Source organism: Leptodactylus fuscus, chromosome 4 (assembly GCF_031893055.1).
Source record: "Leptodactylus fuscus isolate aLepFus1 chromosome 4, aLepFus1.hap2, whole genome shotgun sequence".
Classification (NCBI taxonomy): domain Eukaryota; kingdom Metazoa; phylum Chordata; class Amphibia; order Anura; family Leptodactylidae; genus Leptodactylus; species Leptodactylus fuscus.
The window spans coordinates 149,533,088-149,559,248 of record NC_134268.1 but is presented as its reverse complement, the minus strand read 5'-3'; positions in this window follow the sequence as shown (position 1 = coordinate 149,559,248).

The window sequence follows — 26,161 nt, the reverse complement described above, 5'->3', positions numbered from 1 at the left end:
TGTAAAGACATCAGACCCATGAAATCTCATTCACAGTGGTGCTGATTCCTTCAAGAGGGTGCCCCCTCCCTCCAAAACCCCTTAAATGTTGTGGTCTCTATTGATTGGTTTGCTGATCCTGGGCCTGAGGAGCAGGTGCTTGGCTGTTGTCCCTGACATGCAAGAGTGTAAGAGACTCGACATTATTCCACTCAATTGCAATGGAATAAGGCCCGCTAGTGATGTAGAAAGTATATACGCTGGTCACTAATGGGTTACTCAGTCCATGGTCATGTGATAGGCACAATAGTGCACAATTTGTTACAAGACAGAGGTTACTGTTCGCTTGTGTGTTCATCCCAAGACCATGGACTGATTTCTATCTACTGGAAGTAAGGCAAGCAATGCAGGAAACAGAGATCTAGAAAGCTATGAGAGACTGATGAAGAAAGTATATTGGAAAACTGTATAATTTTTCAATATGCAAACAATAACCTTTATTTGTTCTGGACAACCCCTTTAATAAGCTGTATACTTTGTTTTACTGTGTCATTTTTATTGTTCATATAGTCATTAGAATTTTTCAAGAATTCCCATAAATTATGTATAGGGGCATTTATCCTAATTGCAGGTATCAATCCTTAATATAAATTCTGTCACGTATGACAAGTACCAGATTCTCATTTTTTAACTGATAAAACAATAATAACCGTAACTTAGAACATAAAAACTATTCGCACGTACGCTCAAGAGATAGATGGGCTCGGCCCTTGAAATAACATCAAATGACAAACGAATAGCTGTAATTTGACTACATTTGTTTTTGTAACCTCTGCAATATCTGAAATTGTGTTGCTGTTTTAGCCTTTGTAGAAAAACATTTCAGATGTCCGACAACTAAAGCATTGTTTATACAGAAGAGAAGTGAATGAACACATTATTAATAATATATAATAATCATTCATTCGAAATGACTATTGCTTTATTTTTTTCTTTCCACTTGCCTGTGATAAATGTATTTAGAAACAATTTTGCTTAAAAAAGATTGCATATATATATTTACAGATAGTACATGGAGATCTAACACACATTGAAGTGGTTTGCCTGAATGCATGGTAAATACACTGGTAGCCAGGGGAAGTGAAAAATGAACTCACCTACCCCTGATCTTCTGTTCAGGTGCCACATCCCCAGTTTTTATGGTGCAAGACCAAGCCAGCTGGAAGTATATCGCTGCTACTGCACATATGATTGCCGAGGCCACTGATTGACATCACGATCAAGGGAGCTTCAACACTTCCTTGGCCACTGGTGATTCTATCATTGGCTCTAGTGATTCTTAACTAAGCATATATTTGTATAGCCTTTAGAAAGGCTATTCCAGACATACATTTTGTTTAGTAATCCTCTCAGCCGTTTTTGAATAAGCCCGCTTTTTAGAGATGAGTGAACAGTAAAATGTTCGAGATTCGATATTCGTTTCGAGTAGCCCCTTAATATTCGACTACTCGAATCGAATATCAAACCCTATTATACTCTATAGGGGGAAAATGCTCGTTTCAGGGGTAGGCAACATTCAATCAAATTATACTTACCAAGTCCACGAGTGAGGGTCGGGCTGGATCCTCTGAGAAGTTTTCTCTGTGCAGTGTCCCCACAGCATCTTCCAGCTCTGAATTCACTCTGCCAGGCATCGAGCCTGGGCAGAGCCGACTGCGCATGTCCGCACTACAAGCGGGCATGCGCAGTCGGCTCTGCCCAGACCCGATGCCTGGCAGAGTGAATGAAGAGCCGGAAGATGCCGCGGGGAAGCTGCACGGAGAAGACTTCTAAAGGTAGGAGAAGAACAAGCATTGATTGGCCGACTGTATAGCATTCGGCCAATCAATGCTGGTTCTGCATCAAACTTTTCCATTCAAATAGCGAGTGGTACTCGATCGAGTACGAGTATTTCGAATACCTACTCAATCGAATACTACTCGCTCATCTCTACTGCTTTTATTGATATGCTAATTATCCACTTCAGAGTACTAGTAGCTATTGTGAGCTAGATTTAGAGGGGGGTCCCAAAGCTGCCTCAGCCCCATAAATATACCAGTATTCTCAAAGGCACATGTTAGAGATGGTGTGTTTGCAGCTTGTATGTGCAGTAGAGTAGTGTGCATCCACTGCATGTGTGTTTGTATATATACAGTAGTGTATGTAGTAGTCACATTGACACCTTCATTTCTTTGACCACCAGGGAATATTTTAATTGTATTAAATATTTTTCTATTATTTTCTGCTGTCTAAATGTTGATAGCATCTCATAGTCAGATGTATCTTATAGTCCAAAAAACACAGTAAATAATTGGTATGAAAGATAAATTGTAAAGGGCTATTCTCATCATCAATTTTGGCTCTAGACTTGCTTAAAAAAAGAAGTGTTTCTCTTGAAAATTGGAATACGTAGCTAACATTTATTCCCATGTGATGTATTTTGCTTTCCTGAATGAAATCTACTGTAAGGATTAAAAGAAGCAGACACGGTTTTAGTATCAATTTAATTAGAATATATCCTAAAAAATATTTAAAATCTATTCACATGCCTTTGCTCACAAATCCCCAATGATAACAACTCGCATATTTGACAAATGAAGCCCGTGAGTCTCTTTAAACTAAAGTTTACCTTTAAGAAGACCAGCTGTAAAGAAGTCAGGAATGTCAAGTCTTCTGAGAAAGAACACTTTTCTGGAGATATACTGCAGGTTGCTGCTCTGAGAGCATCTGTTATAGACAGTAAGATCCTTCTTTCTCTCTCTCTAATATATTATATATATAATAAATGCATATACATTTATTAGTACATATACATTTATATTTAGTCTTTTAGACTTATAGCCCCTCGGCTATAATTCCTACACAGCTTTATCAGCTAGAGATATAGGAGATCCCAAGATAGCTCAGTGGTAACATCAGCTTCAACTGTTAGACATATTGTTGCTTGCAATGTGAATAAGGTTCATAATGAAATTGTCTTGGAAAATCAAGTTCCAGGGAATTCACACTGAGAATGTATAATTTGCCACCCAATAACCTGTGTATGTGCAGCTTTCAGTCCTCTGCAATATCTGTACAGATATAATAGAAGTCTGCTTACACTTATTGCAGCTACAACATCTGATAGTTATAGTTCTGTAATTGGGTTATTGAAATATTAAAAGCAAAGAGTTCATTGAGTTGCATTGATGGGCAGGGAGAAGATAGCAAGACATGTAAATTTACAGCGAATCTATGTTGTAAACCCTGATTCCAGAGCTTGCTGCGTAGGTACAATCATTTAGAGTGAATGTTCTCTTTGCAGTCATTGACATGCCTTCAGAGCACCGTGCGCGCCCCCACCTCCTAGGCTAGTGTTAGAGATGATGGAAGTAGGCGGGGCTTGTTGTGGCTTAGGAGAGTGTGGGCGGGGAGATATGAGTGCATCACTCATGTCTCCCCTCCCAGTACCCGCCCACACTCTCCTAAGCCACAAGCCCCGCCTTCTCCCAGCATCTCTAACACTAGTCTAGGGAGGCGGGGGCACACAGGGTGCTCTGATGGCATGTCAATGAGAGAGAAGAGGAGCGAGAAGAACAGGGAGTGGCAGCGGTAGCACTTCGGTGCAGGTAAGTTGAGCATAGTTCGCTAGTAGATAGATACTATCTACTCTTCTGTTTCCTCCCTGCTGTGCCATATACTGGACCTGCTACATTTCAGATGTAGCAGAGCTGAGTATACGGTAAAACAGGGATGAAGCAGAAGAGTGGCAGGCTGCGGTAAATCCATAGGAATTAATGGACGTTTCCATTCATTCCTATGGGTGCGTGCTATTCGAAATGGGAGTTTCGAATAGTACTCGCTCATCTGATACTATAGCTTTTCCCACAATGATTGGCCGGTAGCCAAGCATTGTGGGAAATAATCTCGACCTCGATCCCGCCGGAAAAGATCGGGATCGGAATTCTGATCGCGATCGTGAAATTTACTTGATCGCCGATCGGAATCCGAACATTTCTGATCCCGATAGCTCAACCCTAACTGTGATGTATACGTGGGATAAACTATATCTATATTCTTTAATAGCATGACTGCATTACATAAAATTACTTTAACATGTTTTGATTCTAATGGGAGATCAGCCATTGAGACTACATTAACCATTGGCAATAAAACTGCTATGGTTTTGAGTCACTGTTATATATTGATTGCCACTGATATAAGTATAGGTGTCACAGTGGTATCAACTGTGCCTGGATGGAGAATCCAGGGTAGACCACAGGTCACTTCACCACACTAAGGATGACTGAACTTCTTTGTTGATCTCATTTGTGATTTCCTTTGATGACTAGTAGCCTGTGCATCAAAAAATCACTACCCCTCCCCTCTGGTGCACTGGAGTGAGACATATGAAAGAGATTTATGGTACACAACCTCCAACTGTCAGACAGGAGGAAATTACCCTTTTAATAGCAAATGTAGTAGCTGGTTAGAAGCATATAGTCTTAGTGGAGACTGTGGCACCAAAGGAGGCAAAATTACTCGGGACATTGACAGGAGATGGGAATGATGGGAACATTTATGCACAGACATGTTATAAAATGTGGAGGGGGAACCAAGTTGGGCTTTGCACCAGGGCCCATAAACCTCTAGTTACCCCCTATTTTTCACTTAACAGTAAATCATGGTTAATATTTTCCTATACAGCCCTTTATAACATAAAAAGAAGAATTAATTGTGAAAAGGAGTAAGTAGTGTTTGTAATTTTTAAGTGTTTGGGAAAGTTTTAGAAGATATTGACTTGTTTAGAAGACAATACATAGTAACATAGTAGATGACATTGAATGAAGACTCAAGTCTATCAAATCCAACCTATATCCTACAGTGTTGGTCCAGAGGAATGCAAAAAGTCCGGTGAGGCTGATGCCAATTGCCCCATGTCAGGGAAAAAATATGGAAACGTGGAAATCAGTATACAATCGTGGAGCAATTCGTCTTCACCAAAAGCCTAAAACTTGTGACCTGTGTTGTTTTTTCCTTTTCAGGAAAGGCATCAGGGAAAGGAAATGTTCTTTCCTGTCGACACAGAGAATATCCCCTTGCCACTGTCACAATCCTAGGTGTAAAAGGATATAGTTTTCTATTTTTTATATTTGTTCATTGAAATCTCTGCATATTTTTACTCTGAATTGAATAATCTTAATTATTAATTAATCTTAATTAGAGATGAGCGAACAGTGTTCTATCGAACACATGTTCGATCGGATATCAGGGTGTTCGCCATGTTCGAATCGAATCGAACACCACGTGGTAAAGTGCGCCAAAATTCGATTCCCCTCCCACCTTCCCTGGCGCCTTTTTTGCACCAATAACAGCGCAGGGGAGGTGGGACAGGAACTACGACACTGGGGGCATTGAAAAAAATTGGAAAAAGTCATTGGCTGCCGAAATCAGGTGACCTCCATTTTAGACGAATAGTGGATTTCAAATCCGGGTCATATGAGAATGTGAACTTTGTGACTATGAGACAGGGATAGCTGTACAGGCAGGGATAGCTAGGGATAACCTTTATTTAGGGGGGAATGTTATTAAAAATAACTTTTTGGGGCTCTATCGGGTGTGTAATTGTGATTTTTGTGAGATAAACTTTTTCCCATAGGGATGCATTGGCCAGCGCTGATTGGCCGAATTCCGTACTCTGGCCAATCAGTGCTGGCCAATGCATTCTATTAGCTTGATGAAGCAGAGTGTGCACAAGGGTTCAAGCGCACCCTCGGCTCTGATGTAGCAGAGCCGAGGCTGCACAAGGGTTCAAGCGCACCCTCGGCTCTGATGTAGGAGAGCCGAGGGTGCACTTGAACCCTTGTGCACCCTCAGCTCTGCTACATCAGAGCCGAGGGTGCGCTTGAACCCTTGTGCACACTCTGCTTCATCAAGCTAATAGAATGCATTGGCCAGCGCTGATTGGCCAATGTATTCTATTAGCCTGATGAAGTAGAGCTGAATGTGTGTGCTAAGCACACACATTCAGCTCTACTTCATCGGGCTAATAGAATGCATTGGCCAGCGCTGATTGGCCAGAGTACGGAACTCGACCAATCAGCGCTGGCTCTGCTGGAGGAGGCGGAGTCTAAGATCGCTCCACACCAGTCTCCATTCAGGTCCGACCTTAGACTCCGCCTCCTCCGGCAGAGCCAGCGCTGATTGGCCGAATTCCGTACTCTGGCCAATCAGCACTGGCTAATGCATTGTATTGGCTTGATGAAGCAGTGCTGAATGTGTGTGCTTAGCACACACATTCAGCTCTACTTCATCGGGCTAATAGAATGCATTGGCCAGCGCTGATTGGCCGAATTCCGTACTCTGGCCAATCAGCACTGGCTAATGCATTGTATTGGCTTGATGAAGCAGTGCTGAATGTGTGTGCTTAGCACACACATTCAGCTCTACTTCATCGGGCTAATAGAATGCATTGGCCAGCACTGATTGGCCGAATTCCGTACTCTGGCCAATCAGCACTGGCTAATGCATTGTATTGGCTTGATGAAGCAGTGCTGAATGTGTGTGCTTAGCACACACATTCAGCTCTACTTCATCGGGCTAATAGAATGCATTGGCCAATCAGCGCTGGCCAATGCATTCTATTAGCGTGAACTGAGTTTGCACAGGGGTTCTAGTGCACCCTCGGCTCTGCTACATCAGATTGCTACATCTGATGTAGCAGTGCCGAGTGTGCATCAGATGTGTAGTTGAGCAAAACTGACTCAGCACTGCTAAGTCTGCATTCGCATAGGAATGCATTGGCCAGCCTTCGGCCAATCAGCGCTGGCTCTGCCGGAGGAGGCGGAGTCTAAGGTCGGACCTGAATGGAGACTGGTGTGGAGCGATCTTAGACTCCGCCTCCTCCAGCAGAGCCAGCGCTGATTGGCCGAATTCCGTACTCTGGCCAATCAGCACTGGCTAATGCATTGTATTGGCTTGATGAAGCAGTGCTGAATGTGTGTGCTTAGCACACACATTCAGCTCTACTTCATCGGGCTAATAGAATGCATTGGCCAATCAGCGCTGGCCAATGCATTCTATTAGCGTGAACTGAGTTTGCACAGGGGTTCTAGTGCACCCTCGGCTCTGCTACATCAGATTGCTACATCTGATGTAGCAGTGCCGAGTGTGCATCAGATGTGTAGTTGAGCAAAACTGACTCAGCACTGCTAAGTCTGCATTCGCATAGGAATGCATTGGCCAGCCTTCGGCCAATCAGCGCTGGCTCTGCCGGAGGAGGCGGAGTCTAAGGTCGGACCTGAATGGAGACTGGTGTGGAGCTATCTTAGACTCCGCCTCCTCCAGCAGAGCCAGCGCTGATTGGTCGAGTTCCGTACTCTGGCCAATCAGCACTGGCCAATGCATTTCTATGGGGAAAAGTTAGCTTGCGAAAATCGCAAACTGACAGGGATTTCCATGAAATAAAGTGACTTTTATGCCCCCAGACATGCTTCCGCTGCTGTCCCAGTGTCATTCCAGGGTGTTGGTATCATTTCCTGGGGTGTCATAGTGGACTTGGTGACCCTCCAGACACGAATTTGGGTTTCCCCCTTAACGAGTTTATGTTCCCCATAGACTATAATGGGGTTCGAAACCCATTCGAACACTCGAACAGTGAGCGGCTGTTCGAATCGAATTTCGAACCTCGAACATTTTAGTGTTCGCTCATCTCTAATCTTAATTCATTTTTTTATTTGCATAATATCTCAATAAATTGCTACTGAAACCAATGTAGCTTAGACTTTGTTAACTTGGTGACGCAGCAGGCTATCAAAAGTTATAATGAAGCAATTCTATATATTGCTTTCTAATTGTTTTAGCATTTCATTTTCAAATTTGTGAATTAAAGTACACTTAAGTTTTTTGTGTTATTATAAAATAAAATCTTATTGAAATGTAATTGGATGAAAAGGGTTGCTCAGATTAATTCACCTGATTCGACAAACTCTTGATGGTGGACCAACGAATGGACCCCAGGTCGTTCCTTCATCTCCCTTCTTCCTCATTCTCACAAGTAATGACCCGTGTATGGAGTAAGAACCAGGCCGATCATAATTAGAAGTCCATCAGATCAGGTACGTTGATCTAAACTCCCCTTTAAATACTATTGTAGCTAATATATATAGTATAGTATACACAAAAATGCATATAAAAAAAAATGAGTAAGGTTAGTAAAATGATTTTGGTATGGATTTTGCTGCAAATTTCTTTTAGGTTTTATGATTTACATTGAAAAATCTGAAACTCTGCAGTAAATACACCCCATAATGGCCATGCTATGGATTAAAACATTTCTTTAAAGGTTTAAAATAATGTTTCCCAAACTTTTCAGACTCAGGACACCCCTGGTAAATAGAACATGTCCTCAGGGAACCCATAACAAATATTTTGACCAAAAGACAAAAAAGTCCTAAGGAAGCAGATAACGTTGCAGGAAGGCATGCGGTCATCCTCTCAGCCAGTGTTGCTGCCCCCTGGCAGGTTTCCAAGGCACCTCTAATGGGAATCACTGTAGCATCAGCAGAATGGGGCTACTGTTGGTTACATCAGGGAAAGATCTTGTTTGTTAAATTGTGGCACAAAATTTTATTTCTTGCCTATGGGACAGTTGATCTATAGTTAGGGCTCTATGAAGACTTTTGGTAGCACAATTTACACTAAAAAGATAGGAAGTTGTTCTACAAAACATCTCCATGTATGGTATCTTCAACCAAAATAAAATAAGAGGTATGATTCTAATAATGTATCATAATTGAGTGGTATTCATCTATATTCACAGCATATTTAATTCCCAGCACAGATAGTAATGCTGTATAACATCCATTAATAAGGATTCTTACATTTAAAACCAGTCCACCCAAAAATGAAGACACTTAGGAACATATGTAGAAAATCAATCAGCATTAAAGAATTATGACATATAATATAATCTTTCAAATGTGCACTTCCTGAATATTGTTTGGACAATCAACAGCAGTGAAAACCAGCAAAACCGTATCAAAGCAATATGAGATTGTGAGATGTCTACTGGCTTATTAAAGCAGACATGCATACTCTGAAGACAATATAACCAGAAAATTTAAGACAGGGTCAGCGAGGACAAGCAGAAAGAAAGAAATTATTTTGAGCCGATCAAAAAGTTTCCAAACGAGTTATACCAAGTAGTATGCATCATTCCTTAATTCCCTCTTGAGGGTATTGATTAAAATGTCAAGATTCAGTAAAGATAGTTACCATGAACAAAGTATTTCAGGGGCAAAATGAATAATGTAAAATATTACTGAAGAAAATACTAACTAGAAGATTTTAGAACTGTGGACTTGGATTTATGCTCCTCAGGCATAGTATTGTGACCAGGTTACTGTACTTGTGATAAGGGTTATTATGAGATTTTACCTTTTATTCCAATTCTATGAGCTTGCAATTATTAGATTTTTTATTATTATTATTATTATTATTATTATTATTATTATTATTATTGAAGTGTTTTTGTTTTTTTTTGCTATATCAGGCCACACATCTGCACATGGGTTTTCGTTCAGGGAGTCCACTTGAGCCCCCCTGAATGGAAACCTAATCTGCATTTAAAAAGCGGTTACCTAAGTAAATGCGTGAACCCCATAGACTTTAATGGAGTCCCGTGTGGTTTCCACTCAGTTTCCACATAAAAAATGCAGAGAGGGGAATGGATCGGACCAAACACATATGTGAACTGGGTCTAAGTCATCAAATGTGTTTTCTGATAATATACAATAACTTATTCATAGCAGTTTTAACATCAGGAAAGTATTTTTAGTGTTGCGATCATTTCAGATTTTTGAGGACAATGTTTAACATCTTAAAGTTTGGTTGTGCTTAAATGGAGTCTGTCACCAGGGTGAAGCATATTAAACCAGCAATACAGTTAGATAAGTCAAGCTCATCTGAATCTAACACTTATTTCCCAAAGAAAATTCATGCCTCCTTTGCCAAGATATTCATTTATTTCAGAATATACAAATGTGTAATCTGGAACATCTTCCTTTGAATGACATGAACAGGGAGCCTGCCCCTGTTTTATTCAACTCGCACTGGCGTATCAGAGCAGTGTGGTTGTGTAGCAGTTTGGAGCAATAGCCCGCCCTCAGAGCTCTAGAACATGAACATGTCAGTCCTTCAACATAGATGGTCTGATTTATTCTGTTAACCTTTTTCTAAACAATGGGAGAGAATCTCGATCCCTAGTATCCTTTCAGAAATATTATAAAAGTGAACAGAGGAGTTAAAATGTTAGTCCAGCTCAAAAGGATTTTTCATAGTGAAGAGATCCAATTTTTCTGGCAGTCTCTGGGCACTGGAATGGACAGGGAGCATGTACAGCCTCCCCTAAAATAATAAGAGTAATAGGATTCCAGGGAACTGTAGTGCCGCTCCTATGACTGAATAGGAGAGCCTGTACATGCTCAGTGCCCACGGCTATAACTGCTAGACAGCTGGTATGTATGGGTTCTGGGTGTCAGACCCCCACAGATCATATACTGATGGCATATACGGTTATCAGCATAAAAATTCCATTTGGAAGGGGCAACACGGTGGCTCAGTGGTTAGCACTGGAGCCCTGGGTTCAAATCCTGCCAGAAACAACATCTGTAAGGAGTTTGTATATTCTGCCTGTGTTTGTGTGGATTTCCTCCCATTCTACAAAGACATATTTAAATTTAAAAAAGAATGTACGTTGTGATTCCTATATGGGGTCATAATCTACATTTAAAAAGAAAAAAAAAATTCCATTTGGACCAGACAACCCCTTTAAGGAGAAAATTGATTTATTTATTAATCAATTAATTTAGGAATACTAACTCTAACCCAAATGACATTGCTGAGTCGCCCCCTTATTATCACAGATTCTGGCCATATAAAGTAACACGGACTCTAGTAAATACAAAAATTATATTTATAGAGAGTGCCTAAAAAATTGTCTTTGTTGCCCCCAGCAACCAATCGCGGCCCAGCTTTCATTCTTGAACAGCAGAATACAAAATACAAGAAATCAACGAGGACAATTATCTTTCTAACATATTCATAAATCTGGAGAAATCCTTAAGGAACTGCTCATTTCTGTACATTCCCCAAGGGTTGTTTAGTTCTTCTAACACAGTGAGCTGTTCAGCATTCTTATAAGAGCTTTCTGTTTCCTGTGCGTTCCCTGAGAAACTTGACCTTTAATGCCAGTCACATTTACCATAGTCATAGGACGCTCGTGATCTGCTCAGTTAGGGACCCTGTTTTCTGGTAATGATGTTGCTATGTTTTTGTCCTGACTATATATCTTGCTGGTTTTAATCAACAAATTACCATATTGGATCCTAATTTGGTCAACATCTGTTCAGAACAGAAGATGAATGTTACGAAAAATAACGTGCAATGTGTGGGCAGACAAAAGATCCTTTTTGTAAGGCGATACCATGCTGCTCATGGTTGGTAAATGTCCTTTTCCCACATAACAATTGCACATTCTAGCTCTACCAGTATATGTACTTTAAAAATCATTTCTTATTAGAAACAGCTGCAGCATTGGCTACTGTGAAATGTCAGATTGTGTTCTGTAGCTTCCTCTTTCTGACACACTGATTCCTCTTAAATGAAAGTTAAACAATTTTGGATGATTTCCTTGAAAATTATTTTCAGGGTTCCTTTTTAGATGCATTTCACATTTTCACCTTGGTATGTGAAATCTCAAAAAAAAATGCATATTTTCTCATAATCAATATAGAATTGCTAAGATCTTATATAGTGAGATAGGAAATGATGTGCTCATTTTGTTTTCCAACTTTTCATGGAAGAACCACGAAGAATATGAAGAATATATAAGAATATAATGGGACAGATTTATGATGCCATGTTTGTCAGTTTTCCACGACAGAGTTCGATGTAGAATGAAAAGTCATTGCCATCAATTTATAGAAATTTTAAAGAAACTTTAGTAGAATGAGAATACATTATGGATTATAAGAGGGCGACCAAGTTAATTAAGGCCTTGGGTTGACCTATTGCTTTATTTCCACAGGTAGCAGCCGATCTTTTACTCACTGGTTCCCTCTTCTTTCCAGTTTGGCTTCCACTTCTTCTTCCAGAGGCTACTGCAGTGTTCTTCATGGTCCATGTCCTGGAAGCAGAAGAGGAGGACAGATGCAGCAGGAGCCGGAAGTAATGAGTAAAACATCAGCCGTTACCTGTTGGAATAATATAATAGGTAGCAGCTGAACTTGTGTGAAACCAGGGAAGGTGAGTAAAAACAACAAATCGTTATACTCAACTCTCCTGGGTGCCAAGCGGTCCCTTTTTTTCCTTTGCAGGCCACTTCTGGCATACGTCTGATGTCATGCATCTCAGGGTCACTGCGGAGGCCTGTGATTGGGCCTCAATAGTCGCGTGGGGCATGCTGAGCATAATGACATCAGGGCACTCAGCACACCCCACTTGACCACTGCAACCCAATCCTAAACCTCAGTAGTGAGGGGGGGGAGGGCAATATTATGTGCTGGGGTCAAAATGGGGGAATATACTGTGTGGGAACCAATAAAGAGGGAAATATACTATGTGGGTCAGTAAATAGGGAAATAGACTCTGGGGGTCAGTAAAATGGGGCAATATTCTGACTGTTCTTCCTCATGAAATCTCATTCCAGGAATGTGAGGAACTGCTTGAAATCTTCTTCCAATTGATCATTGGGGGGCTGTAGCCTGGGGAGGGGCTAAAACCAGCAAAAGGGACACTTCAAATCTTGATAAATTGATTAGAGGGGTCGACTCGATTATTAGCCACTGGCTTGACGTTTGGGAGACCAATATGAAAAAAAGGAACCTCCAGGAAATTCCTTGCCATTTATAGCAACCCATCGCACCTCTTGCACAATACCATTATGAGACAATAGAGCTCTTTCAGCCACAGGCTCATCCAACTACATTGTGGAAAAGAGGGACTCAGGAGGTCCTTCATCAATTTCTTCACGCGCTGTGATGTTCCAGTGTGCACAGTGATCTTTTTTCTGTCTGCATTACTGTGACATCAATGTGTGCATTATTCCTGTAACATGACATTGCTGTGTGCATTATCTATCCTGACAATGAAACATCATTTTGACATTATCCTGGCACTGTAATGTCACTATGTTTATTATCCTGGCACTGTGACTTCATTATGTGCATTACCCAGATACTGTGACATCACTATGATATTCCAAGATAGGCCTGTCCATTAAACTATTGCACTACATGTATAAATGATAAAATAAAAAAATGTGTTATTATCCGTAATAAATACAACTCAGACCATAATTTTAAAACCAAGCCAACAACAGACAGTGATTTATTTCAATGCTGGCATAGTGGAATCTAACATTAAAGGCACAATAATAGACATTTCTAATGTGCAGGCTATGCAGTTGAAAGGTATTGAGTGCAGCTTTTAGCAGTTACCTAATACAGACTCGCGTAAGAAGTCTGATTCCAGACTCAATGGGTCATAGCAAATACTCAAAGTAGATGATGAAGTAGTGAGACAAGAATGTTGAACATGTATTAGTGCATTATCATGTCAAACCCAGTCAGAGAATCCAGACTCGATAAAAAATTATTCACATTGTTTAAGGATGTAAGCTTCCAGTTGTGGTTTTCTCTGGAGAGACAACAATGAAAGATTAATAATGCTAAATGTATTTTGAAGATATTGCCTGTTACATAAATTTCTCAACTTTATAATAATAAACAACAAAAATCTTTTTGTTACTGACTTAGAACTAACCCTAAGGACATAGATAGACACCTAGCTACATGTACACCCTCGAGTACTCTGATATCCAACCAGAAACTGGAGAGTAGATGTACTAATGTATGTAGTAGTTGGGAAATAGGCATTGTTGTGATGAAGATTAAATTAATAAACTTTCTTGGCAATCACCATAGTAAAGAGAGTTGCCAGATTGTCAAGTTAATCATACTGCTAGTTTATGGAACCAAAAAAGTGACCACCTTCCAATTTGTATGCAGCAAGCTACTTTAGCCCTATAATCTACAAGTTGTTGGGGACGCTTGACAAGGAATGGAGGTAAGTGAGTATATTTTTTTTATTTTTTTTATAGATTGTGAGCCCCATATAGAGAACACAATGTACATTTTATTTTGCTATCAGTATGTCTTTGTAGAATGAGAGGAAATCCATGCAAACATGGAGAGAACATACAAACTCCTTGCAGATGTTGTTCCTGGCAGGATTCGAACCCAGGACTCCAATGCTACAGTGCTAAACACTGAGCCACCGTGTTGCCCCTGTGAGTATAATTTTTATTGCACATTAGGGAAGAATATTTATATGATGTTGGCAGCAGGGGACATTGGTGGGCAACAGACAATACTGGGGAGAATAGTATTATAGGGGGCTATCGGGGACATTAGAAGGAGCAATAAGGGACATTAAGGTCAATAATAATTTAGAAGGGCATTAGGGGACATTGTGGGATTAATAATAATATAGCATTTACAATTTGTATTTGGGAGAATTTGTATGTTCACACAGAGTTTTTTCAGACAGATTTTGACTTTGAACCTGCCTCAAAATCCACCTGCAAAAATGGCTCCCATTCATTTCAATGGGACTCACTTAGTTTTTTTCCACTAGGGACGTAGCAATGGCGGCTCCAGACTGATTAGGCCCGTTCATCCAGGCCTAATCAGGAGCGTGATGCCGCAACAGGATGCTGATGAAACGGAAAAGGTTTTCACCATGGGAAGTAACCCTTAAGGTTAGGAACAGAGGACACTGTAGCACAATAGGCACCGTTATGCACCTGTTCCAAAACTGTTTGTGGCCCCAAAGGGAGTGTGGAACATCCACAAAGGGAGTATGGCTTTGTATCAAAGGAGACGTGATGTGAAAGCCTGCCCCACTCTGGCTCTCCAATAGAATTTGTTGTTAATAATCCGAATGCCACCCTTGCATTACAACTGAAGTCTGGTATCGAACAGCCTTAGAGTAAGGTCCCTCAGTTCATCAGAGGATGTAAATCTAAGAGTCTAGCTTCCATTTTTTCCAAACCTATGTCTTTCCACTGATAACTGTAAACCCTGTTATGTCTGAATGTGCTTAACATATAATCAATATAGGTTTTTGGTGAATCAAACCAAAAGAAATAGCCCTAGTGACAAGTGACTAAAGTCAGTATCATTAGTCTTATGTGGTTTGATCCTTCAAATAAATAGGCAATAGGGTCTATTCATATTTCCTGTATTGCCATGGTTCTTATGACATAGATTATACACAAATATGAAATAAGTTTTAACAGACTAATATATTTAAACATATCAACAGATTTCATGCAAATAATAGTAATTCATTCCACTATTAACTTCATTTTGTTTGATATGAACATACTGAACATATAACTTTCGCTAGTCCTAGGGAATGAGGAGAAAATGTGCACTTTGTAACCAGTTACAATTAAATTTACAGCCATATTAATACTTCCTATTTCCTTATTACTTGATAGATAGTAGATCTACATTGACAAAATGAATCTATTTCAAGGAAAATACTTCAGAGGAAAAACACAAATGAAAACAGATGGTTAACAATGAGCCAAGAACATTTCAGGCAAAAAATAAAGAAAAAATAAATCAAAAACTACTCCAGCAAACTGAACGTAAGAAACACAACACAAGTCTCCATAATGAAGATTCACGGATTCCTTATAGATTTCAGTTTATTGAGGAATGTGAGAAAATGGAATAAAATAGGGCGTTCTATTTTGTGGTGGTCCATTAAAACAGACCACCAAAAAAAGGTCTTGTGAATAGATTAAAAATGACATTGATATGAGGTCCATGGTCATGTGATAGAAACACAGGCGCTCAGCTTGTTACAGTCAAAGCACAGTAATCAGAGCTCTGTCGTGTAACAAGCCACACATCTGGGTGTCCATCACATGACCATGGACTGTCTATCACATGAACATGGATTGTCCATCACATGACTATGGACTGTTTTTTGAAGCATAACTAAACTTTCAAACAACTTTTGATTTTCTGCCAGCATTTGTGTTACTAATAAATTTTGTCATATACTTTACAATAGAGAAGCAAGGGAAAGAGTGAAAAATTACATTTCACATGGATTTCACAAAATGGAGCCCAATTTTTTTTAAAAAAATTAATACAACATATATTAACGACACAAATACTGGCAGAAAATCAAAAGTTTTATCACTAGAAGTAAATAAAAAGTAGCAGCAAGCAGAGATCTAGAAGACTAGTATTGGTAAAATTGGCACAGAAAGTATACTGAGAAAATTCTATAAATTTTCATTATACAAACAATAACAATTATCTGCTAAAACTGGACAAGCCCTTTAAAAAGCTGCCGTCACATGTTGTGAGTGACATTTTTGTGAATATAGGCTAAGTCCACCATTAGGACCTTTGAATCATGTATATGCTTTACATTCTATGGGCTCGGCTAATGGGGCACTGGGGAGTGGTGGCTTTGGATAGAATGTGCACAAAGCAATATGAATTGATAGCCAAGGTGTGCTGCCATTAAACTTTCCTCCCATAAAAAACAAAGATGACTTGGGCACACAACAGCATTAAACTAATGAAGAACATGCTCCCAAGACAGACTCCCTTAAAAACTGATTGCTCCTCAGTCAGGAGGCCGCCACATGAAGAGTCTGACTAAGTAACATATAGCATAAACGCTTCAAAGAAGAGTACATGAAGCCATCATAAAAAGTCTGTGGGACAGAATCATGTGCCATTATATTGTATTTATTAGTGAGGTATTGTATTGGTTTTCACTGCATAACTCACAAAGCAAAATTATCTTTGTGCCGTGTTAGCCACTCTATTCTTGTGTAAATATGCTGGCCTTCAGATATTGTGTTATACCAACCTGATGAAGGGATCATTTTAGTTATCCCGAAAGCTCGCAATATGTCATCATTTTTAGTTAGCCATTAATAAAGGTCCCAAAGCAGAGTATATATTTTTTGTTTTAAGGTCTACGCACTATTTTTCATATCTGATATTTGCCATGTGAGCATAACTTGGTATAACATGAAGTAATTCTAAGAAAGTTTTCTTATGACACAATATACTTTTTATGTGTGGTAAGATTTGTTTGTTACATTTTCTATTTATTAAAAAATGAAAAAAATTACAGAAAATTAGGAAGTCTTACGAACTTCACTTTTTCTGTTTGTTGTTCAGATCCTTTATAAAAATCCTTTAATAACTTTCTTCCACTGAATTTGACACAGTTGGATTTTTTCTATAGCTGCCACTGTTTCCAAGCAATCAGTGCAGTTATACTATCTGGACTCCAATGTCAAGTGGGTGGTGCTTAGCTGGAGCTTGCTCCCGCATGAACTTCACCCACTAGACATTAGAGAGTCTAGTTAGCATATCAGGTATCAAAACTAACTGCACTGATTGCTTGGAACGGTGGGGGCTAGAGAAAAAATATCAACTGTATTGGAGTCAGTAGAAGGGCATCTAATAAAGGATTAAAAGAGCTTGACTTGGTGAAGGCCTTGTTTATCTTCAATTTAACTTTCTTTTTTTTTATGTAGAGTGTGAGCCCCATATAGGGATCACAATTTTTTTCCTTTTTCCTATCAGTATCTATAGAATGGGAGGAAAGCCACACAAACACGGAGAGAACATACAAACTCCTTGCAGATGTTGTTCCTGGTGGGATTTGAACCCAGGACTACAGCGCTGCAAGGCAACAGTACTAACCACTGGGCCACCGTGTTGCCCCTCAATAACTAACATTCATCATATGTCTAGTTTATGTTGGAATCATTTTTCATGTATTCGGGACACCCGAGCTCTCACATTTTTAACCACTTATACTTTCACGTGTTGCATTTGGTGACTTTTTTGTTTTCATTTTTTTTTATCTCAAAAACCATAGTGACTAGTTCATTTTTAGATGGCCCTGTTTAGTAGTACATTTAATATTTCATTTAGTTTTTACTGATGTTTTTATTTCTGTTATGTTTTTCTTACTATTTTTTTTTTTTTTTCAAAAACTAAATTACAACAGATATCATATTCTGACACCAGGAAATTCTTATTTTTTGGTTGACTGCGCTGTTTAAGAACTTGATTTTTACATACGACAATATATTTCAATGGATATCATTTTTGGGTGCTTATGGCTTCTTGATTACTTTTTATTCCTTTTTTCAGGGAGGTGACATGACCAAAAAACAACAATTCTGCCATTCCAAAAGGGGCGTTTTCAATATTTTCTATTTTTAAAAAAATATTTTAAAAACAGTTTGATATACCTGTAACATATACTGTTGTATTTCTGTGCTGCAGTGCTAGATACCTATTAGTTTTTGGTTCTAGCTAAACTTAATAGTCATCTATACATGGCAACATGAAGGCTGTGGTTAGGGTACCAGGCTGGCATGATAACCTTGACACCTCAAGATTACTTTGAGGGTGGGGGTGTAGGGATGAGAGTTCCCCCAACCAGCCACTTAGATGCCGTTGTCAGTCCTGCAGGGACCATAGTTATCTCTGACTCTGTAAGGGCCTCTCAGTCACCCATAACCTTGTCCCCAGAATGTAGTCATAGCTGGTGCACCGTAGCACTGTAGTCAGGCAATTATCAGCAAGAAAATATAGTTTTGTACAGTTGTAGTTATGAGAAAACCCAGATCTTCACTTTCATTCAGTTATATTAGCAGTAGCAGCATATATAAGATCTACAACCTCTCACGTGTGAAAGTCCCTCAAACTCCATATGTCCAACATCAAGCACTGAAGAATGACAAGGAATGTTCAGCTCAAGAACTCACTAAAGTAAATCAGCAATACACATTTCACTGGACTCTTTCAGGAACATAGTTCATGGATGTCTTCAGGGGAATAACACAGAGGTGTGAGGATGTAATGCAACCAAAACCCACACTGACAAAAAGACTCTCAGGCAGTCCTTGTATAGAGTAGCCGTGCCACTGTGTAAACCCAGTCAATGCAGGGCCATACTGCGGAGTGTGTCCATTCAACTCACCTGCACAAATGTATGACTTTTCCTAAAATATCTTACGGGGTTGTCCTACAAAATGAACACTATATTACCTTTCTCCTGCACCACATTCAACTTGAGCACAGCCACAATAAATGTAGATGGGGCTGGTGGTGGTCAATGCTCACATTCACTCGATTCCCCATTTAAGGGGGAAATAGATCACCAATTGCAAAGAGAATATAATACTAACTATATGTATACACATCAATAGCATATAGTGTACAGTTCAAGTAAAATGCACTAGATAAGAGTATGTCAATGCACAATAAAATACAGGAATATACATATTGCAAAACATATCAGCAATATAATAAAGATATAATGAAGTCTCACAATACATAGGAACTCATGTAACCAAAGTTGACCAGATAAAGATCTGGCTAAAGAATTAAAAAGGAAACACACCCTGTGAGTCTGGGAGGAATTTAATTCACTCTTATTCAATCTGTAGAGTGGATAGACACACTTACACATATGCCCTTTGCAAGAATTATAGGGGCCGAATACTGTGTTGGGGTATTTTAATTTTTTAAAAAATATTATAAATAAAGGTTACGTTTTATCCTACTTAGTGGGGGTGCCCCCTTTTTGGAATTATTGTAAAATTGGCAACCCTTGATCCAGTGTGTTCTAAAGAATTAAAAAGGAACTAGTGTGCTAAGGTTGGTTCCATCACTTTACAACTCTGCAAGTGAGATCAAGGTGCCGGCTGTACAATGTATACATCACAGTACGTTACTATTATAACACTGAGAGACATAATAGTATGACACAGATCGGGAAGGGTTTAAAGTGACACCAAGAGGTGACATCTGTTTAGTGAATGATGCCACTATGTTTATTAAGTGTTCCATCTTTATTCATGTAGTTTAAGCATGCATACAGTAAACACATCTATACTGTGAAGCTTCAACACAAAACTCCTATGTGTCAAACGTACTTGTATCTTATATGTAAATGTACAGTATACATCTTTATACAAGTAATGGCGTGCTTTTTCTTTGACGATAAGTAAGTGACTCATTTTAAGCTCTTGAGCTTATAATATAAGGTCGGCTCAACTACTATACATCAATATAATAAAATATATTTAAGCAAGATAAGACATTTTCAGAATCACTTTCGAAGTCACTCAGTTGTGCTAATGTGGGCATAGCTTTTATAAAGTTATAGCAGATTGCAAAGATTTAAAATTGTTAATTTATGAGGTCTATCCTCCTGAGATTAAGCTCTATGTTCCCACCCTCCCATTGTACAGAGAACCGCAGCCAGCCCTATTCACTTAATGCAGTCATAAACCAGCATATTGCCCCGTTCCTGGTAAGGATTAGTGGAGATCCAAGGCTGGACCCCCACAATCCTAAAGTGATGGCATATCCTAATGATATAACCATTACTTCATAAGATGGGAATAACCCTTTGATTTTATGTGCAAGTAGTAATAATAACTCATGAGTCTTCTCCATAGGAAATGTACTTATCAAATCATCCTTCCGTCCAGTGGCAACCACAACAGGAGCACTGGTCACTATCCCAAATCACTGTCTAATAACTACATCATGGTTAGAATGATGTAAAAGGTTGTGGCTGCATTGATGTTTGACATCAGCCATGACTATTAACTGATGACTTAATTACTCATTTTCTTAAGTCTATAAAGCCTTGATGCATGGTTTCCTATGATCCTGTCCCCTACTGTGAGGTTTTTCTTACAATACACTTCCTCTTGGAAAGTTACATGAGTAGAGGATAGATTATGCTACAAAGTAGACACCTATAACATTAGTGGCACTATTACACAGAGAAAGGTCAGACTGTGATCCATGTCCTACAGATGTTTCATGGTTCTATGACATCATCTCAGGACTTTTGATTCCAAGTAACATACTGCAAGTGAAAGCAAATAATATTATCTCCATCTGGTACTTTGTGTTTGCGGTTAACTAGAACGATGGACATTATTTCTGCATGGTGCTTCCAATATATACAAATTATTTCATATAGTACTCCAGATTTAATTCTTCTGCTTGGCTGTACCTAGTGAAATGCAAACTTTAAAAAACAACCCCAAGGAACAATGTAGAGTAGAGAAAATCACATCTCTAGCTAAAATCATAAGTATGTATTAATATTTATTTTTAGATGCCCATTGATTCCATGATGCTGTACATTTGTAGAAACAGAGCAAGTACAACAACAAGGGCAATAAACACTAAACTAACTAGATGGCTGACCTGAATGTAGGGAGGAAAGTGTTGGGAATCGGTTGCGCTCCTTCCGCTTCAACATAAGGTTTGGCTGGCTCTCCCTTGATTCTCCTCAAATCTTGGGATTACCTGCCAGACCCTTTAGGGGTTGGGAACTGAATTTTAATGTAACTTGTGGGCAGGAGTCGGTACCATCTGGGGAACGGGTCGTCTTGGTTGACTAACCATGTAGCACGTAGATGCACACTTGGAGCCAAAGGCTCTCTTGATCCCAGGTACACTCAACCACAGTGATGCAATAGGACGCCTCGGGTAGATATAACCAGGCTTTATTAACAATGTGATAATGCATTTCGGGGTAATCTGCATCAGACATGGATACACCCCTTCTTCAAATCTCAACTTTTTAGCCTTTTTTCGCAGCCGGTCTGTCAGTCTTGCAATGGTTACTGCTGGTCTTCCAGGGTTGGCACAGTGCTGTACATGCACGTGAAATCTTTTTGCTTGCTTGTCCTGATTTATACGGCTCCAAGAAAAGTTAATATCTAGTAGCATAAAACCATGCAGAGTATGCACCATGTAGACGAGGTGAGCGTCCTAATCCTTAAAGAAACAGAAGCATCCTCAGGTGTCTAGGAGTGCTGGGCAAGGTAGTAAGCCAGTAAGTGCCTGACCTGGTACAAGTAGGAAAGTTGACCACTTAAGGGACATTATACTGTGTGGGGTCAATAGGAAGACATTATACTATGTGGGGACATAGTCTGAGGTCACCTAGAGGACATATGAGATGACTAAGGAAGCATTATTCTGCATGGGGAATTATATGATGTCGGTCCATGTAGGGGACATTATATTGTGAAGACCACTTAGGAAATATGTGTTGTGGGAAATAAGTATGCATTATCAGGGGACTATTACTGTGAAACATAACACTGGTGAAATGAACACCTGAATCTATCTATGTGCCAAATTTCATCCAAATCTGTTCAGCCATTTTTGCGTGATTGAGGAACAAACACACAAACATCCAAACTTTCACATTTATAATATTAGTAGGATAGCCGCTATATATCCTAAGGCTTCGTTTTACCCCCTGTGACATGTTAGTATGTATTCAGTTAGGATTGTGTTAGGTGTTCATCTTGTCTTAGGGAATTGCTGGTTGGTTTCACCCTCCAACTGTTTCACCTTGTCTGGAAATTTTCCCCCTTGATGTCATTAAATATCTTAATCGCTCTAATAAAGATTATTTTACTTTTAAACGTCCCTTGATAGTATACTCACCTATCCTTCCCCTTTTCTTGTAACAGATCATGTTAGTTTATTCCTGTCAGGTAACTGCTGTTTTGCTGTTCACATAAGAAAAGACGTTGACCTAGAGGCATGCATCTATGCAAAGAGCAACGTAGACATAAAAGCCTTGAGCTTATCAATAGTCTGCTAAAATCTGAGCACAATAATTGTTCTGACATGGCATTATCACTATTCATTGGATAACAATGGACAAATAATACATATATAGAAAAGAGGAAACAATAGTTTTATTTACATTTTTTTTCTTTTTTAATTACTTAAAAATAAGGCCTAACAAATATCAGTGGCCCAGTAATTGCCAAATGATGCCCAAAGGTGATTATTGATATGTTATTGGCATTTTAATAATTTACAGACATATTAGGAAAATGAATGAATAAAACACCACACCTGAAGCATGCTACGTTAAAAAAAAAAAGACAAAAAAAAAGTACCACGGAATGTAGAAGAAAGCCAATAAAAACTCAATTTTGCCAGTAATTTTTCATGGGAAAAAAATTGCCCCAAAATGTTTAGATGAAACTAGCCAATGGGATGAATTTCAGCTATGTCACTAAGACACATAACCAAACACTCTTTCTAGAAAGTAAGAGGCCCATGACCTTTAAGGACTAGAGATGAGCGAACAGTGAAATGTTCGAAGTTCGATTCGAGTAGCCACTCAGTACTCAACTGTTCGATCAAACATCATACCCCATTATAGTCTATGGGGAATAAATACTCGACTATTCGACTCAGGAGGGTCACCAAGTCCACTATGACACCCCAGGAAATGATGCCAACACCCTGGAATGCAACTGGGACAGCAGGGGAAGCATGTCTGGGGGCATCTAACATGCCCAAGTCACTGTATTACGTCAGGATCCCTGTCAGCTTGCGATATGCACAAACTGATTTTTTCCCATAGGAATGCATTGACCAGCGTTGATTGGCCGAATGCCATACAGAGTACAGCATTTGGCCAATCAACACTGGTTCTGCTGGAGGCTTGTCTTTGAGGAGGCAGAGTCTAAGATCGGACCAGAATGGAGACTGCTGTGAACCGATCTTAGACTCCGCCTCCTCCAGCAAAACCAGCGTTGATTGGCCGAATGCTGTACTCTGTATGGTATTCAGCCAATCAATGCTGGTCAATGCATTCCTATGCCGAGATGTAGCAAGCTAACAGGGATCCCAACGTAATACAGTGACTGGGCATGTTAGATGCCCCCAGACATGCTTCCCCTGCTGTCCCAGTTGCATTCCAGGGTGTTAGCATCATTTCCTGGGGTGTCATAGTGGACTTGGTGACCTTCCTGAGTCGACTATTGGTTTCCCCCTAAACGAGTATTTATTCCCCATAGACTATAATAGGGTTCGATGTTCAATCGAAGAGTCGAGTATTGAGCAGCTACTCAAATCGAACTTCGAACATTTCACTGTTCGCTCATCTCTAGTTATTAAGTTTAAAAAAAAGAAAAGTAGACATGATTTCCCTCCTATTTTGTTTATATTTTCCCGGATATAAAAAAAAATAAAACACATGCAAAAATAAAAGCAACATAAAATAAAGCCCTATGTGTCATTGAAAGAAGACGCAGAAATTAGTTAAATATTGCAAATGATAAAAATGTTACAGCCGTCAAAACCGCAGATACAAAAAAAAACTAAAATGTGTCTGTTCCTGGACTGAAGTGGTTAAACTTACACAAGAAATATTTCACTGCAGTTGTTGGAGATAAAACCATTTAAGAGAATAATTATTAGATTCATTAGATCCATCCAACAGTAAGAAATTCTATGTTTTTTATGTAAAAACCTTAAATAGTCTTAGTTAATTATGATTAAAAGCAATTTTTCATTATTTGAGACAAATGTTCCCAGGAATAACCAATACCAAGATTAAGGAAGGCATTTTTGCATTTTTGTTGGTCCACAAGTCTGACACATCATGAATGACAAGCACTTCAAAGAGATGCTGGTGGGGCCTGAGGAAATTGCTTGGAAATCTTTCAAGGATGTTTCAGAGAATTTCCTTGCCAACTATGGAGCACCAAACTTCATCAAATTGGTTGACGACCTTCTTGAAGCTTTCCAAGTGATAAAGTGCAACATGTCAATGAAAATTCACTTTCTGCTTTCTCATTTGGATTTTTTCCCTGCAGATCTTGGTGCAGTCAGTGATGAACATGCCAATGGTTTCACCAGGATATTGCCATGATGGAGAAGCGATATCAAGGCTACTGGAATCCATCAATGCGAGCTGACTATTGCTGGACACTAATACGGGATGCACCAGACATCATTACTCCATAGGCACAAAATACCAGCTCTCCTCAAGTCCCTCATACAGCTAGTTGTCAGATAAATAAAAGTGCAAAACTGGCGCAATTTCAAGCAAAAAGAAAAATGTCTATTTTTGATGGCAAATCTTATCGAGTTCCTTATCGTGATATTTGCCCAGGAACATGTATTTAAGATTTTTATATGATGTATTTTCTACTATTAATTTTTAATATTTTAATTAGAAAATATTCTGTGATATAGAAAATGTTCTGTCATTTCTTAAACTGAATTAGCAATGTAGTTTTCCCAAATTTTACAGATGTATAGATTTATAACTTTTTTACTTTTTAGGGTGGTTTAAAAGATGTTGTTTTTTTTCCTGTCTTTCCCCTAGTTATTGTGGCTTAAGTAACATATTGTGTTCTGGATCCGAATGTTTAAAGGTCTCCTCAAATTGTTTACAGTGTGATATTCCCCTTATGTTTAACTTACATTTGTTTCTAGCAGGATTACTGGAAATTGTGTAGCTATTGCGCTACTAGACATTACGGAAAACGTAACTATATCACTAATTTGGCCTTGTACTGGTTGTGTGTATGGTACAATGACATACAATGTGAAGTAATGTGAAAATGATCATTTTGGTTACAGTATGCTCCGTCACTTTATGCATCTTAGGCTGCATTCACACTGAGTAACGCTGGCGTTTTTTGTGCTTATTTTTGCACATAGCGCTGCGTTAACGCCGCGTAGCGCCGCGTTAACGCCGCGTATACACCGCGTTATCGCCGCGCTATTTTGCGGTGGCGTTGACTGGCGTTAACGCGGTGCTACGCGGCGTTAACGCGGCGCTATGTGCAAAAATAAGCACAAAAAACGCCAGCGTTACTCAGTGTGAATGCAGCCTTATACTAAAAGCTGCAATGGAGTCGGCTTCCTGAATGTATCCTGCTGTTTTCAACACGTGAAAGGCAATGAGTAAGCTCAGCTGCAGAGAATGTATTTGTACCTGGGTGATTCACCGCACAGACATGCATGAGATTCACAAAGGTGTTTGTCTGCTGTGGTTGGAACGTTCATTGAATCATCTTGTGGGTGTCTGTCTGCTCAGTTCTAGTGGTAATTTGCCAGAGGAGTTTAGCAAAACAGTCCCATGTGCTTAAATTCCATAAGTGTCTATATTGTGTCTGCTTCTGCGGGTACATGGTTCACATCAAGATGAAGTCGGCTGTCTACGTTATTTATAAAAGCATACT